The 17,550-nt window shown below is 35.3% G+C and overlaps 1 long non-coding RNA gene across 2 annotated transcripts in view; it reads right to left on the reverse strand.

Moving 5' to 3' along the window:
* The window catches only part of LOC138726773 (uncharacterized), a 123,936-nt gene that overhangs the window by 76,809 nt on the left and 29,577 nt on the right, over positions 1–17,550 (reverse strand). For both annotated transcript variants that reach the window (XR_011338480.1, XR_011338481.1), the window contains exon 2: positions 15,282–15,365. This is a non-coding gene — a long non-coding RNA (uncharacterized lncRNA). The remainder of the gene's footprint in view (positions 1–15,281; positions 15,366–17,550) is intronic.

A 17,550-nucleotide genomic window follows, 5' to 3' on the forward strand; every position in this document is an offset into this window, starting at 1 on the left:
TGTTGAGTAAATCTTAGAGTAGTGTTCTGTTCCAGGTTCTGCATAATGAAGATAAGCCAAAACAACAGAGAGGTGAAGCTAAACTTTTTCTTTACTGCTAAGTTGCTTCACTGAAAGTCTTTTACTAGTATTTGTAATATTTTCTTGATTGGAGCAGCAAATTTAGTCAGTGATTGAGAAACAACTATGTGATGTGGTTTAGTGCAAAATGGGGAAGCTGCATTTTGTTTGTGTTCCTTCTTACTATACACTAGTGTTAACGGGCTGTTTCTTCAGGGACGAATGGCCAGATCTCTCTATCTGGACTCTAAAACTACTAAATTTGAACTTTATTACAGCTCATGTAATACGACAGGAATAAGCCTAAAGTAATATTGTATGGGAATGTTCTTTCTTATTTTACTTTGCAAAGAAGTACTCCTGGTTTCCATGTAGAAACTTAATATACCGTTGGTTTTTGTTTGGAAGATGGGAGAATCCTATTCTTCTCACTGTACTGATGCCCCTATTTTTGTGAATGGAAAAACTGGAGCTACCTCAAGCTACGTACAGTTTGGAGGGTAGTAATGACTGCTCCAAATGTGCAACACTATTTGCTTGCACATAAACTTTTAATAATGTTCATTAAACTTTATTAGAATTGTACGTGCAGCCAGATCAGGGTTACAAATTAAAACCTCAATCCTGCAAACACTTAAAGAAATTTATTCACGTGAGAATCAAAAAAGAAATTCTCTTTCTGTAGTCTTACACTTAAATTGAATCTGCAACCTAAATAAAATGCTACTTTTTCTTTAAACTCTGGTATTAAAGTTAAAAACATCTAGTCGAGGAAGAAATTCTATATTAGTACATTAAAAAAATAAACAATTTCCCATCTTTTTTGAAATTGCATCTTTTTTTTTCTGTGGAAAAAATTTCTAGCGCAACAGACTTGGTAAAGCCAATGAAGAAAAGAAGTCTGATTCTTTGCATGTGATGATATGCAGAAGTCCTAGTCAGAAGAGACACTGACGTCTGTAGAAGTCTTGCAATAAGCTTTACTGGCAAAAGGATCAAGCCCACAGAGCTCGATACACGAGCCCAGTGAAGCTAGTAAGAATTTCCCCATTGATAAGCTTTGAATCAGATGCAGCGTGACCAACAGAACTGCAGGATAGGAAGCAGCCGTAAGAGCCAGAAAGAGTTTTTAAAGAAAACAGACATGAGTGTCATAAAGCCCAGTCAAACTCCATCACCAAGACAAGTGTGTGTGAATTAGTCACACCTCTTTTAGGGCTAAGTATAGTATTTATGGTTATTTATTTAGCTTGAAACAAAAGGTAAAATAGTCCCATTTATCTGAAAAAGCATGTTTTTATTACATTGATTAATTTCCTTTGAAAAAGAATTCTTTTCCTAAAACTATTAGCAGTTAAACTAGATTTTTTTTTTGTTTATATCTCAGATGAGACTGCATATCGTTATACATAATCTGATACCAAATGATTCCTTGTTTACAATTTGGTTTGTCTATTTTCTTATGTAAGCAAAAATTAATGTACTCAGGCATGGAAGAAATATGCTATATTATCTTTTAGTGCATTTCTTTAGAACATGCCATACATCATCCTTAATTCCCTAATGACATTCAAAATAGCCAGAAGAAAACACAAATAAATACACATATAAACACATACAGTAATAGGAAAATAATATAAGACACAGACTTGCATAACATTACATTAAGCATGTATAATATAAGCAATGGAAATCATAATCTCACTCCAACTTTTTGAATAAGCATAGAAAAATATTTAATGTTTGTCTAGCTTGGATGATAAGCAAAGTCAGAGTAGTGACACAGTCACGACTTGCTCTCCTTCAGCAACTAGATGACAAAAAACTCAGATCTTCCATTTCGTTTTCTCCGTGTGGGAAGACCCCATCACAATCATACTCTTTTCTAAATACTAGCACCCTCCAGTGTGCACACCCAGTAACATACACCCCATCCCTGGCTCCTCAGTGAGCTTACTACTGGCTGGACCCCTCGGAGCAGGAATGTGGATCAGATCTGAAGTAGAAGACGTTTTCATACAAACCCAGGACTGCATGATTCCGAATTGGGGTGCTCAAGGAATGATGGAACTATGTAAAGGTCTGGCAGTTTTGTTAGACTGAATAATTCACACGAGAAATTACTGTAAAAATTTGGAGACTTACCTTCAGACCCACCCTTCCTAACACCACCAGGTTTACTAAGCTCACTAATTTCTTCCACCTGCTACTTCTCATTTTCAACACACATTTTCAACTAACTGTACATAATTGAAGGTCCCAGACCATTTTGATTCAATATAACTTTCTCTATTCTTTTCCTTTTGACTTTGTCGTATGTTTTTACTGTGGTGAGTCACAGAGCCTTTCATCTCGTGTAGGCATGCATCCCCCCTGACTTCCTTGTTGTTAATTGTGAGGAAAAAAGGACAAAAGTATTTTTTCCTTTTTTTTTTTTCACCCCAGATATAGAAGGATGTATCCATTACAATAGGCGAATTTAGAGTATGGTAAGACTCAAAAGATTACATCCCACATAATCAATTTAAGTTCATTACATTTTTTATTTTGATGCTTGTTGTTATGTTGGATTTTGAGTGCATGGAATGATAAGAAAAATGTAATGTTCAGAATGCTGAGAATGTTGCTCCCTGAACAGTTAATAATCCAGGATTTTCTGTTTCCTTTTCTCTAAGGTCATCCTTAGTTATACTTTCCTTTCTCTCTCAACAGTTAGCTTGTTTTTTATTTATTTTTACTATGTTATCATTTTATGCTATCATTGATTCCCACCTAGATGTAATAGCATATTTTTGTGGCATTTTAAGAAATAAAATTTCATATGGTCTATCTCTCCAAACCATAATCCTACAAAAGTACTTCTCAAATTCATGTACAGGAAAAATGAAATAGATAAAATATCTCTGAAGGAATTACCTATGGTAGTAACTGCATTGTAAAGTTTGACCTTATGAAATAAGTAATGCGATGACCATTGGAGATCTGTAGCATTTCAAGGCCTGCCACAGCGTCCCTCTGAATGTTCCTCAGAGAGATAAAAGCTGTTTAACCTGTCTTGCAACTAAAATTAAAGCTTATTCCTACTAATCTACTCACAGCATCAGATTCTAAGGGTAGCTGTGATCACTGGCACACTGTAATTCTAAGTTTGCTCATTTTTACCTTTGATATTTACAGTGTCTCCCCTCTTCTAGGCATTTAGTGACTTATTTGTTCACAAGTCACTTCAGAAAAAAGTTCTCATAGTAACATTTTTGTACTTCAAATTAATAGAAATAATGGAGAGATGGTACTTATTAAAATATGATCACTGACTTGAACCATATAGGACCCATATAATTCCTATTCTTGTCCCCCCAGACACAAAGCTGTATATTCACTTTTTTTTATTAATTCCTAATTGCTGGAATGTTCAACTGGAAAATGCACCTATTTTCAAGTATGGCAGTCTTCTATGTTCCCGTCTGCTGTTTTTCCAGTGATTTAACTTAACTGTGGCACAGAGAGGCCGGATGAAAGCAATGAGAGATGACATCACATCTATCTGGATTAACAAGGTGGTAAATAAGTACAGTAACTCCAGCTGAATGGATCAACAATTAAGTGGAACTATGTTTTCCCATAGCTGTCTAACATAAATCACAAGAACCTCAGTCTTTGGAAAACTCTCCTTTAAAGCAAGACTAATTAATTCAATATTCATTGTTTTTTGTACATGTTAATACCTCTTATACGTTCTTAACCTGAACAGTCTTTCGACTTCTGGAAGGTCGCTATTAGGTCTCCTCGGAGCCTTTTCTTCTGAAGGCTGAACAACCCAAGCTCTCTCAGCCTGTCTTCATATGGGAGGTGCTCCAGACCTCTGATCATCTTTGTGGCCCTCCTCTGGACCCATTCCAGTAGTTCCATATCTTCTTCTGTTGAGGATTCCAGAACTGGACACAATACTCCAGGTGCAGTATATCAAACAAAACTCAGGCTAGACCTTTGTTTTCAAGTTTCTTTATATTTGATTCTGATACACAGTATGAAGGACTGAAACTGCTCTTCAGGGACCAAAAGTGCAGTGATATCACAGTGGCAGCTTAACTTGCCTCCTGCTAACCCAGAGGAACTGGAAAAGAAATTTATCCACGCAATGGAAAAGAGCCATTGAGGATGGTTAATAAGCATGTTTTCTAGGGTTTGGGTTAAGGAGTTGGCTGGACGAGAGCCAGGATTAAAAGAATTGCAATAATTCCAGATTGTAGGTCTCAGCTGATTGTTCAGGGGTTCAGCTTAGCCCAAAACCATTCTGTTTTTTGGCAAAACCTAAGTTCTAGCTCTTCATTTAAAGCTCATTAACAATCCCAAAGACAAGTTTCTTAGAAAAACATCACCAAAGAAACATGTACAAGGAACAAAATGTGATGAAAGGTAAAGAGCTTTTGATGGATGAGCTTCACGACCAAGCATATGCAAGTAATAATGGCCAGTTTTAAGACTTATGTGACCTGAACTGGCAGGAGTTGATAAGCAAACCTCACTAGTATCTCTGAGAGAGGAAGCTATAAGAAACCCCATATTTGAGAAGATTTATGTTACTGAGTTCAACATTTTGCAGCTAGACAAAATCTTGGCAAAATCTTCATTTCCAGTACTAAGAAAGAAGTAAAGAACTCATCCTGCTCCGTAAAACTATTTCTCCTGCTGTTATCCTACTTAATTTATTTTCCCTGCAGAGGCTTGAGCTTCAACTCCGCTCGAATTGCAACATCAGAATGTGCAAATCTGTAGACACCGTCTGTGAAGAGAACCAAGTAACCAATCAAGCTCAGTGTTAAAACCTGAAATATCTTCTGATTGGACATTCCAGCTCTTTGCAAGTCCTGCTGAAGCTGCAACATCAGAGGAGACAAGACTTATGATTCACTTCATTGACTGATATTTAGTAGTTTTTCTATTGTAAAAACAGGTGCAAGACTGCCAAGTACCTTTCAGTACACTTATTGCCAAAAAGACAAAACTGCATCAGATCTTTGGCAGATACAAATGGGAATAGCATTCATGTCTCCAGGGGAGATGTACAAACTGAAATTATGGAGCAATTCATTCACAAAATGAAGGTCTGATACAAAAAAAAACAAGACTATCCATATAGCTTGGGAACCAAGAGTAGGAAGGGTGGGACAGAGAGATTGCTATAGAACATGTTCTAACCTGTCACACTGAAACAAGGCTCAGCTTGATTGCTTCACTCTGTATGAGTGGACGTATGTTCAAATATAGATATTTTCTTACCCTCAGTCAGAAAATGTCAGAAAGCTGTTGCTCTTCTGCAGCACTGTTGTTTCTATGCAAAATGGTAAAATTTAACTGTATGACTTTCATCACTACTGTCCATGTATTACTCTTTGAAGTCCTTAGTTTTGTTTAATATTAGATAACTGAAGATAATGTTCATAAAAATAAGCAATGTTACATAAAGTTACTCCTCTTCAAGAAAAGACCTATTCCTAATGACATCATTGTGTTAAGAAGATCTCACAATTCTTGACTTAAGGGTGTTTTAGCATGCAAATGACACCAAGAAATAATTATTCTTTAATACCAACCTTCCTCTGCTTTATCGGTTCCATTGTGCCCCACTCAGTGTTCACAGAAGTGATTGCTCAGGAGCTTATTGAGCACTATGAGACAGAAAGAGGTGCATATCATGTTCATGTTGGCCCCCAAACTGAGCACTTCCAGGATGAAAAGCACCTGTTTCAGACAAATCTTCTACAAAGTAAAGACACACTAGGTGGATCTGGGCCTAGTTACCTCTAAAAAGTGAGAATACGTAGAGACTCGTAAAACACACTTATCATTTTGTGTAAACGACTAGTTCCTATCCTACTGCCCAGACAGCTCCTGTATAATTTGGAGGATAATCTTAGCCAAATGAGGAAGATATTTGCATTTTGCAAATGACTGGCAATAGTCTAAACAAGAGATTTAAATTACTATAATTTCTTTGCTCCTTCACCAGAAACAACTGTGTTTATATTTACCAGAAATCTCTTATGTTAGCATTCATTCCCAAGTGAAGCTGTACTACTATACATATCAGATGTTTTAGTTTCCCTGAAAAAAACCCTGTCGATTTATGATGGATTATTTCTTTGACTATTCCTATAGCCCACACAGGCAAAGAACGATGTGGTAGACTGATAACTGCAAGTTTTTACCTATATAAAGAAGGAATGTCACTATTTGTTTGCTAAAAAGATCTGAAATTGGAGCCAGTAAACTCAGTCTGGTGGTACATACACTCTGAAGGTACATGAGATATAAAACTTCTCATTCTGCAAAACTGTGAGGTTTTCTCCTGAGCTCTTATTGTCCTGATGTTCATAAGCATTAAGTTAACAGACATTTACAAAGACTGTTTTAAAACTAAATACATAATTACTTAGGATAACTGAGATTAATATGACAAGAAAATATTCCTAATTTGAATACAGAACTTAACAAACATGAAGGAACAGAGGTATGACAGACAAAATGGAACTTAAGTTTATTTCTAACACACAAAAAACCTACCATCTTCCTATTAATATGGTGATTAAGCTTTATCTGCCGTACAGCAATTTTTGCCCTCATCTATTTTTTGCATTGTCAAAAATGGAAGCTGCCTTTTAAATGTACAAAGTGTAAAAGTCACCATAATTAAAGGAAATGCTACAAGCTCATTTCCATGAAATTAAATAAAAAGAAATCAAAAAAAAAAAGAAAGGAAAAAAAAAAGGAAGGAAGGAAGGAAGGGAGGAAGGAGTTTAAAGCCTAGATGTTTAGACAGCCCTGCAAGCCCCCTTGTGACCTTACTCTGATATTTAACAAAACATTAATCTTCTTGCCAGCAATTATAAAGAATACAGTGATGTCGCTGGAGCTCAGTGAGTGAGTAATAGTAATTCCATTGTTCTCTTTTATTTATGCCTTGGCTGTACCAGGCAGATGAGGTAAGTTGGGGCTTTTTATATGTTATTATTCTGAACTGGCAATACATAAAGCCTGATTACACAAATATCTGTCTGTTTCTGAAGCAGTGTTTCACACCTCCTTCCAGCTCATGATCAAAGCGTTTCAACATTTTATTATGAAATCATGAATCCCCACTTAGTTTGCATATGAATTATAGTCTTTTCTTTAAAAACACTGGTGTACAACAGTGACACTGCCTTTTGAACCAAGGAACAAAACAAGGTGTTACACATTACTTCTTGAAGACAATGACTTGCTGAATAATTCTGTTTGTTGGAGCACAGTCCAACCTCCCTATTGAATACAAAGGCCCTGAGACCAAAGAATTTTTTTCTGTGAACAGACCAGTGATTTTGTTTAACTTGTAAGAAAAAAAAAAAAGAGCAGAGACCTATTAACAAGTGGGTAAAATGTTGCCATGCAGCTGCAGTTATAACAAATCTAAAGGAGCTTTACTCTGCTTTTCTGAAATGTAGTAGTTATATTAAAAATTGAAAATAATTAGATTATTCAGTTAGTAACACTCCATTGTACACACCTTGCATTCTGAAACCTTCTATGTGGGTTCCACACGTGTCATGAAGCACACTGAAAGAATGGCCAGGCAGGTGGCAAAGGAGAAGTGTTACAGTATCCTTAAGATTCAACCCTACTGCTTTTCAAGGATCACTTTCATAACAAAATTTGATGCTCAATCCTTCTGCCTCAGACGAAGTTATCCACATTGGGTTTTTTACCCTCTAAGACACTTGCATGTCAAAATCTCAGAACTGTGAATCAGGGATAAGAGTTCCACTACCTTTTACAAGAACATTTAGTTGTTGATGCTTATGCATATTCGTGTATGACATAAACACTTAAGTGAATGTCAGCAGATGTTCGTTTACATATAATATGAACATATACCATATTTTCCTTCACCGCAGTCTGAAAAGTGTGCCATTCTGATAAAATATATTCATATTCTAAATGTTTTCCAACTTTGCTTTACAGAATACAAATAGGAACCGGGAACAACCTTATGAACAGCCTTGCGATCAGTGATTTGCAACTATTAATTTTGTTATTGAATTTGTTCTGCCATTTATGCCACTTCTGTCAAAACAGGATTTGGTCCATAATTGTTGTCCTCTTGTATTTGTAATGACATCTTCTCCCTTTGTTCATTTCTTTGTAGAAGTGAATAGAAGTGTCTCCTAGCAGAGGCAGATTCAGCTCATCTTTATAAATCTGATAATGTCACCAAATCAAAACATAAGGTGGGAAGGTAAAGAGAATTTTTTTCTATGTTCCATTACCTGCCATAAAGAATGAACGATCTCAACTCTGGTTGCAGCACTTCCATACATCTGTACAGTGAAAGATCATAGAGCCAAGGCAAGAGTTTAGTGAAAAATACTTGGTTTGTTAAAAGACTTTTTTGGGTCATCAGTAGATGGCTAAAGTAATTAAACTTAACACAACATTTATTTTCTGAACAGCTACAGGCTTAGCTTGTTACACTGAATAGTATTTTCCTCTTGGAATAAACCCATGGAGGTTATCCAAAAGCAGATTCAACTCAATGGCAACTAATGTAACCTGGCTCTGTATTAATAGTGGGACTGAAGTGCTGGGGCTGTGAAACCTCATACATTTTTTGTCATATGATATAACATCTTTTGCCAGCCAATTCATTACATTTGAAACATTTTGCAAAACTGGCTACCACTTCGGACTTTCTCTGTGAAATGAATTTGAATATGCATCTTTGATCCTATGATAATTTCTTCAGTACAGCCTAAATCTGGGAGGCACTTAGGTTCTGCACATTAACATAACTTGGATTTTACATACTAGTGTATTTTAAAGCAGAACAGTACAGCATTGCATTATGGGAGATTAACAATTATGTTTTTATCGGTACAAATGCATTAGTACTGAAACAAATTATAAAGCCCCTAAAAAACCATATATATGACCCTTAATACTACTCACACTCCTTGTGCAGACTTAATAGAAGTGCCAGATCAAAAAAAGGAGATATACCTGTCTTAACGCCAAACTTCAGAAAATAATCCATCTGGTCCTATTCGCAGACAAACAGGCCACACCTCTGAGTGCCTTGCAAAATTGATGCTCTCAGAATTTGTTTCATTGTTAAAACACATATGAGATACGCGAGACCCCCAGCAGCTTCAAAGCTCCTGTTCTGTTCCTGCATAATAGGACTGAGTTAAGGATAGCATTGTGTCCGTATCCCCTCAGTTCTGGTAACTGTATAAATTTTAAAAAAGTATTTATTGTTATGTGAATTAAGGTTTTATAACAATGTCAGAGAAACAAAATAATTTATGGGAAAAGTGAAAAAAATCCTCTCTCAAACAAAAATACATGAAATGTGGCTCAATGTATCATGTAACTCATTATGTGAGATTACACCATTCCTCTGAGCTATGACTTTACATAGTGCTGGAAACGATATGAGATAAGAAAAGGAGTTGTAGCCAATTCCGTAGGACAGATATTTTTTAACTTGAGAAAATGTGCTTTTGCAGGACAGATGCTTGTGTGACTAACTTAGTGAATTTCTGCTTTAAAAACTAGCTTTATGGAAAAAAATTGTCAAAGCTAATATTATATAATGTGGGTTTCCCCATTTTTTACATTATTAACTTAATTATACTGTGGCCTCATGAATCCCACAATTTATGGTATAGATACTGCATTCGTTATACTTGAATGGATCACAATGATTACTTTTATAATCACTACTGTATCACATGCACAGAATCCATCACCATAGAATATTTAAATAATATTAAATCCATTTGGAACAGTATCATAACTAGATGCAGTTATCAAAACAAGTTTCATTCAAAAGGCTTCAAATTGCTCATTCTTGGCCTCTTTTCTACTACCGGCACTCAAATGTATAGAACACGTGAATCTTTCTGTAAAATTTAAAAAAACCCACTTTTAATATCATCAATACAGAATTAATCTTCAGGTTCTGTAAAAATTCGGAGTACATCTTGAGGCAGTCAGAATGAAAAAGTCAACCTAGGAAAAAATGTTATTGTATTATGCTCGTACTATTAAGCTATTATACTGTTTGTCATATTGTTGGCCCATGTAGCCTCATGTTCTTGTCTAGAAATATCTGATGTTTTTGCAGGTTAATTAGAGATAAGAGTGTTCACAGTTCTAGAACTCTAGGTCAAGATGACTTTTTGGTCTCCCAGAACTGGAACATGTAGAGTATTTTAGTTAAGTATTGCTGAATCAAGGACATCTTTAAGAATTAAAAAAGCTCAGCACAACTAGTAGAAATCCTAGAGCCCAACTTATTTTCATTTCAAGTTTCTTAATTATCAGGGCAAAAGTACTGTAATGGGACGTAAGCATTAAGTATGCAGCTCCTAAATCAGCCACATGTTGTACTGCTGAGCAGAACAACTGTTAAATACTTTTAAAAGATAGACCCTAAATACATACAGAAAACGGCTGTGGGATTAAGCCATATACAATTTGTGAAGATATCTTTTGTCTCTGTAGCATCTGTTCTCATTATGAACTCATTTTCTTACCTATGCTTGGTTCCATTTCTTAAATCTGAATACTTAACAAATATTTCCAATGGTTTACGTGAATAATCAAAGCCTGCAAATAATACTTTCCATATGGTTAATTCATTAGGAAAATAAAAAATACATTTGCACTATTTTAGTGCTTCTGCTTCCAATGTAATTTTACGTTACTTTGTAAATTATGCTAATTTTTATCTATACAATCTCAGCATCTTTAACAAATTAACAGTAAGGAATATCAGTGAAAAGCAAGTTATATCCACTTGAAATAAATTAAGATGCTATTTATATCTGATACATATTCTTCCCAGTCATGATGGGATTGATGCAAGACCATCACTTTAGATATTTCCCTTGCTCAGACGTTTCTTTGCTCTCTCTTGCCAAAGTCTATTGTTAACTGTTCATAAAAGGTCTTCCTAGAGACTGATACATTGAATGGGTTCCTTAGCCTGTCTCTCTTTACTTATGTTGAGATTACATCTACTGATTTTCTAGCTCTTTTTCTCCAGGTTTTGTGCTGCAGTCCCTTCCTTTTTGAAGTTTCTGTTTTTCATAGATGACCATTACTTTCTTATATTTAATTCCTCCTAAGTGCTGTAATTTCCCAAATGTTTTTAATTCCATAAGCTGTTTCCTGTGATCTTCTCCAGACTACTTCTCAGCATGGTTTTCAGTTTTCTCTGGGGCTATATTTTTTTTATCCACCTCTTCCTCTCCTCTCTCTTCCCTCAGCATACAACAGCACTGGCCTCCTTCAACCATAGCTCATCTGTCTGTTTAGCATCTGTTTGTCATTCATACCCCTTGATGTTATAACACTCATCTTTTTCATATTCTCATCTATAGCCCACTGTGAAAACTTGTGCAATACTTTAGAGTCATCATAGAGCATTTAGTTCTATTTCTTCTACTAGGATATTTTCCTCCTTATCTTCAATAGTCTCCTTCCTCCTTTAGTATTGTCATCACTATTTTTAATTTACTGTTTCCTGCAGCTGATCTTTAATTAGAAAGTTGTAATACAACAGTGTATTTGCAGAAGCCCCACTTGTCCACTCTGCAGATATAAGAATCCACTCCTAAATAAAGAGCTTGTCAGATACCAAAAACCAGGCCCTCCATTGCATTTATTACAGATAAGGAAGCCTACTGAAAATGTCCTGATTTGTCCAAATACTAGAAATCATTAATACAACAAAAAAACTGGTATAACTTAATGAAAACAATGCACTAACGCTGTAAAATCAACTTTGAATACAACAATTGCTAAAATCAGTATGTAGTGGGAATGCTGTTCTAAGTTTTAGCTCCTCTGTTTCTCTATGCATCTGTGAATCAATGTAAGCTAAACAAAGTAAAATTTTTGCACAACGTTCTGTCCTGAGGCTAAATTAATTTTGTCCATTGCTCTGAAATTATTATTATGGATGTTTATTTTTGAGAAAACTTGAAGAGTGAAATCATACGTCAGGGTGCAGTTTGGGCATGTAAAATACACCCACTTTTTATATAAAATAGTAAAGCTTACAAGCTATGTATCTGATAGATAAGATGAATACAAAACGGGTGAGGAAAGGAAACAGTGAGATAATAATAGTTAGCGCAATAAGCAGTGCTTCTGCACCTCTATTTCTAGTTATGATTGAACTAATTTAATAACTACTACCATGCTAAGAAAAGGCTTTAATATCAGAATGGTAGTTTATTGTCTCCTCTCTCTTGTAATTTACTCAGCACCGAAGAACTTAATTGAAACGTATTTATAGCGTACTCACTTTTGGACATGCCATATGTTCCTCTACTTACGACATAATAATTTGTGTTTGGATTTTAATTTTTTAAATACTATGTAAAAAGTTTAAAGATGAAACTGGAGTCACTAGATATCAGTGTTGAATGCGAGATCAATTTCACAAAAAGAAATTCACATCTCTAATGAGAAGTTTGCTCTAATGAAATGAAGGAGATCAAAGCAGATAGAAAGCAAAACTATGTAAAGAAACAGTGATTTAAGAAGTCTGGGATATTAATTTTATTTTCATTGTAAGACAGTGTACTTGCCTTACTGTTTGGTATTGTTTATTCTGGTGTCTGTACATGGTTTTGATTATATTAATCAGATTACTGGCCGAATTCTAAACTGTTGTAATTCAAAATTGCTCCTTTTACCCCAGTGCATGACAGTGACTTATACCAACTGATGGTCTTCCCTTCAATGTCTTACAAATACAGGATAAAAAATTTTGTGACACTTTAAAAAAGTTTGTTTGTTGGTGAAAATGTCACAATTTACGGCAGTTTTGCAAATGGGTAGAATTTCTTGCTGTAAATACTTTAATTATTATCATAAAATGAATTGAAGTTTAATTAAAGATGAAAAAAAGCACAGTGGAAATTTTTAAAAGGATAAAACCAGCAAGAAACACTCCCAGATTTGAATGCCTTTTTAACAGTAATGTGAATCAACATCTGAAATGTGTTATATAATTTTAAACATATACTAAAAATTATTGTCTTCCAGTTTAGAGCAAGTGTAGACTCAATGGTTGTTTCAAAGGTTTTAGTTATTTTCTCCCTTAATCTCTAGACATAAACAAACAAGAATGCTAATTAAAAATGTTACTTCAGGCAAGAATCTTGTCAAAGTCATTAAACAGGGTTAGACTCAATCATAAGAAGGTAGGGTAACCTCTAGAGAAAGCATTCATCATGTAAACACATTGCATTTATTCCTACAGTGATTCTCTAGCAGTTTGAAACCAATGTCTTAGCGTATTATTATTATATTACTTTTGTTCTTAATAAGGCAATGAAACGCGTGTTCCCTTCCTTTAAGTGAACTTCTAAGCCACTAGGACCTACATGCTATATTTGGTATCCTAGTGAGGAGTTGTATGGATGATATAGCTCAATATGCAAGTTTAAATGAACTTGTGTTCTTCCCCAATCTATGCCTTTCTTTTTGAGACTATATGTCCTCATGTTTTTCCAAGAATAGATGCATAACTTAGTCTTTTGGGCACTGATCCATTTTACACATTTCCTGATCTGCCCTTGTGTGGCTGGAAAACTTATTCCCGGATGAAAGCTCAGTTTGTGTAAGAAATAAAACCGGTCCAATTGAACATAGATGACTGTTGCACAAACACATGTATGCTGTGTTACACACAAGTGCCAATATTTATCAGTATCGTATAGAAGCAACCAAATAAACTCCTTCTCATGGACCAAATTTCTAATGGGTATATTTATGTAACATTTGCGTTGAACTTAGAACAGCCTGCACTCTGTATAATGTTTCAAGTAGGAGTGCTAAAATGGTGCATTTCTTTGCCATTGAACTAAGATTTTATGTTGCTGGCAATGGTTTTGGAAGATAATGTACTTGTCAGCCAAAAAAACCTTTCAGAAAATAACCTTACTCCTGCTTTGATGTACAAATGTAACAACAGAGTTCTTTAGGAAGGGATATGACCCATTTCATTTTTACACATTATATTATTTTTTTTTCCTAATGTCAAAGATGCTTATCTTAGTGAAAGGCTTCTCCATGGATTATATGCTCCTTCTTTTCCTTCTAGACTACCTTCAAGATGAATGAACTTTATCTTTTCAGGAAGTAAAATATTTTATTTAAAATGTGAAATCTTTTTGAGTCCCAGGGTTAAGTGCATGGTTTCAACGCTGATACGCTTTAAACATACGGCTCTCTTACTTCTAGCTATATTTAACATTCTTTTATCTTGAAACATTTTGCTCAGTTTCTCAGAAAAGCCATTTGTTTAAAAAAAAACATTTTGAGAATCAAGTCTCCAGCAGGACTATCTCTTTCCTCTATTTATACACAGGACACAATCCTGGCAACAATTTAACTCCAGCAAGTTGGAGAAATTCCACCTGGACTAAGTGTCCCACAATCAAACTGGATGTGTGTTCCAGAAGATTGTTCACTATCAGATGGCAACTAAGAGAATGTTGCATTTCTCTTTGTATTAGGATAAATAAAATCAGTTATGAAAAAAAACTTTACCTCAAGGGAGATGGAGCCTACATTAATCCTCTTTAAGCTCGGCCTCACTCTCAAAGTGCTTTACATTGCATTTTTTTTTTTAAAGTATCCAAGGTCAGACTAGGATGCCTACTGAATCCAGCAAAAGCACACTCCATTCTAGACAACATACATTTAACTAATGCTTTGTTTAACAAAAACACCACTTCCAGACGTTTGCCCATTAAATGTTACAGTTGAGGGATCAGGACCTATAAGATACAAAATCTAAATAACTCAACAGAAAATATTTCAGCCTTTCACATAGTTACTTAGAACAGAAATAATAAACCATGTTCTTGGGAACCATCCTACTTCCAATATCATTAGGAAAGAATCGATCTCGACTAAACATGAAGCATTTTGAGAGCTACAATAATGAAAACATGTACAAACTTGACTTTAAGTATGACTAATACCATTTCTGATAATGAAAGTGTTCTGTTAAGTGATCTGGATTAGATTCAGAGTGCTCACCCCTAAGAAAAAGCAATGCATCTTATCTCATTGGTGCATGGTAATGATAATACATAGCAAGATAAGGCTACTTGATCTATTAAAATTAGAAGAAAGAAACATCTCTTTAAGATACTCACAATTAGGACACACTTTAAAAAGCAGAATTGAGTGCCACCTTCTTATAGCCCAAGTCTCACATCCAACCAATTCCACCCTTATCCCTGCACAAGAAGAAAATGGAAAAGTTTAAGAATTTGATAAAAAAATAGACATCCAATCTGGGATAATCAGACACATGTGGCAGCATTATCCTTGCTTGCAGATCCCAGGTGAACACTCTAGCCACCTCCTAGGTACCTTCTGTATCAACTCGCTCAAGTTCTATTAAGTTTTTGAGTTGTAATTTCTATAATTATGTAGAGGTAATGTAGAGCTATTGTAGAAATAATTTACTGAAACAGACATTCAAAACATGCTTTCATACAGGAGAGGATAATCCTAACATTTTGTATTATACTGCAGAGGCAACTTTCTTACTTGGACCAATCTGTGTAATCTGGATACAATTACCTTTGTACAGAAAAGATTTATTTTTAAGGAAACTAAGCGGATTATGAACCTTTCTGTTTTTAATGAGATGATATTTTCTGATGAAAGACATTTTCTCAAATGATTCTCAATATTGCTCTATAAAACACAGATTTGCCAGCAAAACAAGGTAGCTAAAGCAAATTAGTTGTTAAAGTGTGTTGCACAGCCACTTACTTCCTGGAATGTTCCACTGAATTATATAGAAATACTCTACTGGAGAACTACTGCTCAGCACGAATAACTGTGAGACTCTGCCTGCCATTCATCTGTCATGATCCTCTAAGAACAGTGGTCTTTGGGACAAGGTATTCAACTACAATCTTCTTAGAAAATATCCAAACTGCAGAAAATAGTGTAAAACCTTACAATAACTACAGATAAATAACCAAGACTGATTTTCTAGTACCATTAAGTCTATCGCATCCAAGTAACTTAAAATCACATAATAATAATAATTTTTTTAGAATTGCAAATAAAAGCCTAAGGCTACAATGGCATAAATATAATGATAATAGGAAACTGTGATAACAGTTCTAAAGGGATGTAATTTATCTGTGAGATATAATGTTGTGCAGCTAACATTTTTATTAAATGGTAAATCTATACATTGGAGATTTTTGATCATGAATATTTTAGAATTTACATTAAGGAGAGTTGGTTACTCATGGACATTACTATTTATGAATGATATCACTTTTATGTAACAAATAAACTACCAAAATTATTTAAAGGAGTGCTGATATTGAGAAATGAGTATTGATTAAAAGACAAAAAGAATTCCCAAGAAAATTAAGCATTGAAATCAGACTAAAACGTTAAATAAATTATTGAATAGTAACAGCAGCTTGGAGTACCATTACCTAAGAAAGACATACAGTAGCAAAATCTATTTTAATTTTATATGGGGACTTTGACTGGATTATGCCCAGGCACATGACAAACAACTATGAAGTCCCCTGTTGGGAGTAAAGGACAGAAAGGGTTTTTGCTTGGCTTGTTGTCACTTTTCTCAGCAACAAGTAAGTCACTAGTCACAAAACAACTGTCCTCTGCGTCAAGCCACAGTGAGTCTCCGGCTGGCAGCAGTTCCAGGCAGCTCCAGTTTCCCAGTGCCCAGCACCGGGGGCTGCCAGCCCTTCTCCTTGGCACTGTCTAAACTCGCCTCCCCAGTCATTCCCACTTTTTATTGCTCTTCCTCATTGCTCTGGATCACATTCCTTTTTAAAAGCTATTGCATAGCAAAGAGAGGCCATTTAAGACTTCAAGTCATGAAATAGTCTGCTGATTATGGAGAAGTCATGTTTTATGTTTCAGAATGGTACAAGATTTCATTGCCTCTGGCAAGCCATACGTACAAGCCTATCGCATCATAAGTAGGCACAGAGTAATCAATGGTTAAATGACCATTAATAAAGGACAGAAACTGTCACTGGGGCCCAAACAAGGGTTGTCATAAGGGATCTGGATGGCTTCTAATTCCTTAAGAGCCTACAAGGCTTAGAGCTCCTGTAATTGCTCAGCTGGTATATTTTGAACATTCTGCAGATGTCAGCAAGGATCTTGTCAGTCTAGTGACCAGAGGACAAGAAATGATCTCAGCTACCCAGAAACTCTATTTTAGTGACAAATGGAGGAACAAGCTATAGAAGAGATCATTCGCAGCATGCACTTTTCCAATACGTTTTAATGTACCTATACAGACAAGGGAAGGAGTTAAACATTTCAGTGTCACTTGCCATCACGATACTACCATATGGACTTAGCCTCCCTCCACCGTCTGAATTCCTAATTTGATCACATTATTGCTCATGACAT

The sequence above is a fragment of the Phaenicophaeus curvirostris genome, chromosome 14 (genome assembly GCF_032191515.1).
Source record: "Phaenicophaeus curvirostris isolate KB17595 chromosome 14, BPBGC_Pcur_1.0, whole genome shotgun sequence".
NCBI classification, from domain to species: Eukaryota; Metazoa; Chordata; class Aves; order Cuculiformes; family Cuculidae; genus Phaenicophaeus; species Phaenicophaeus curvirostris.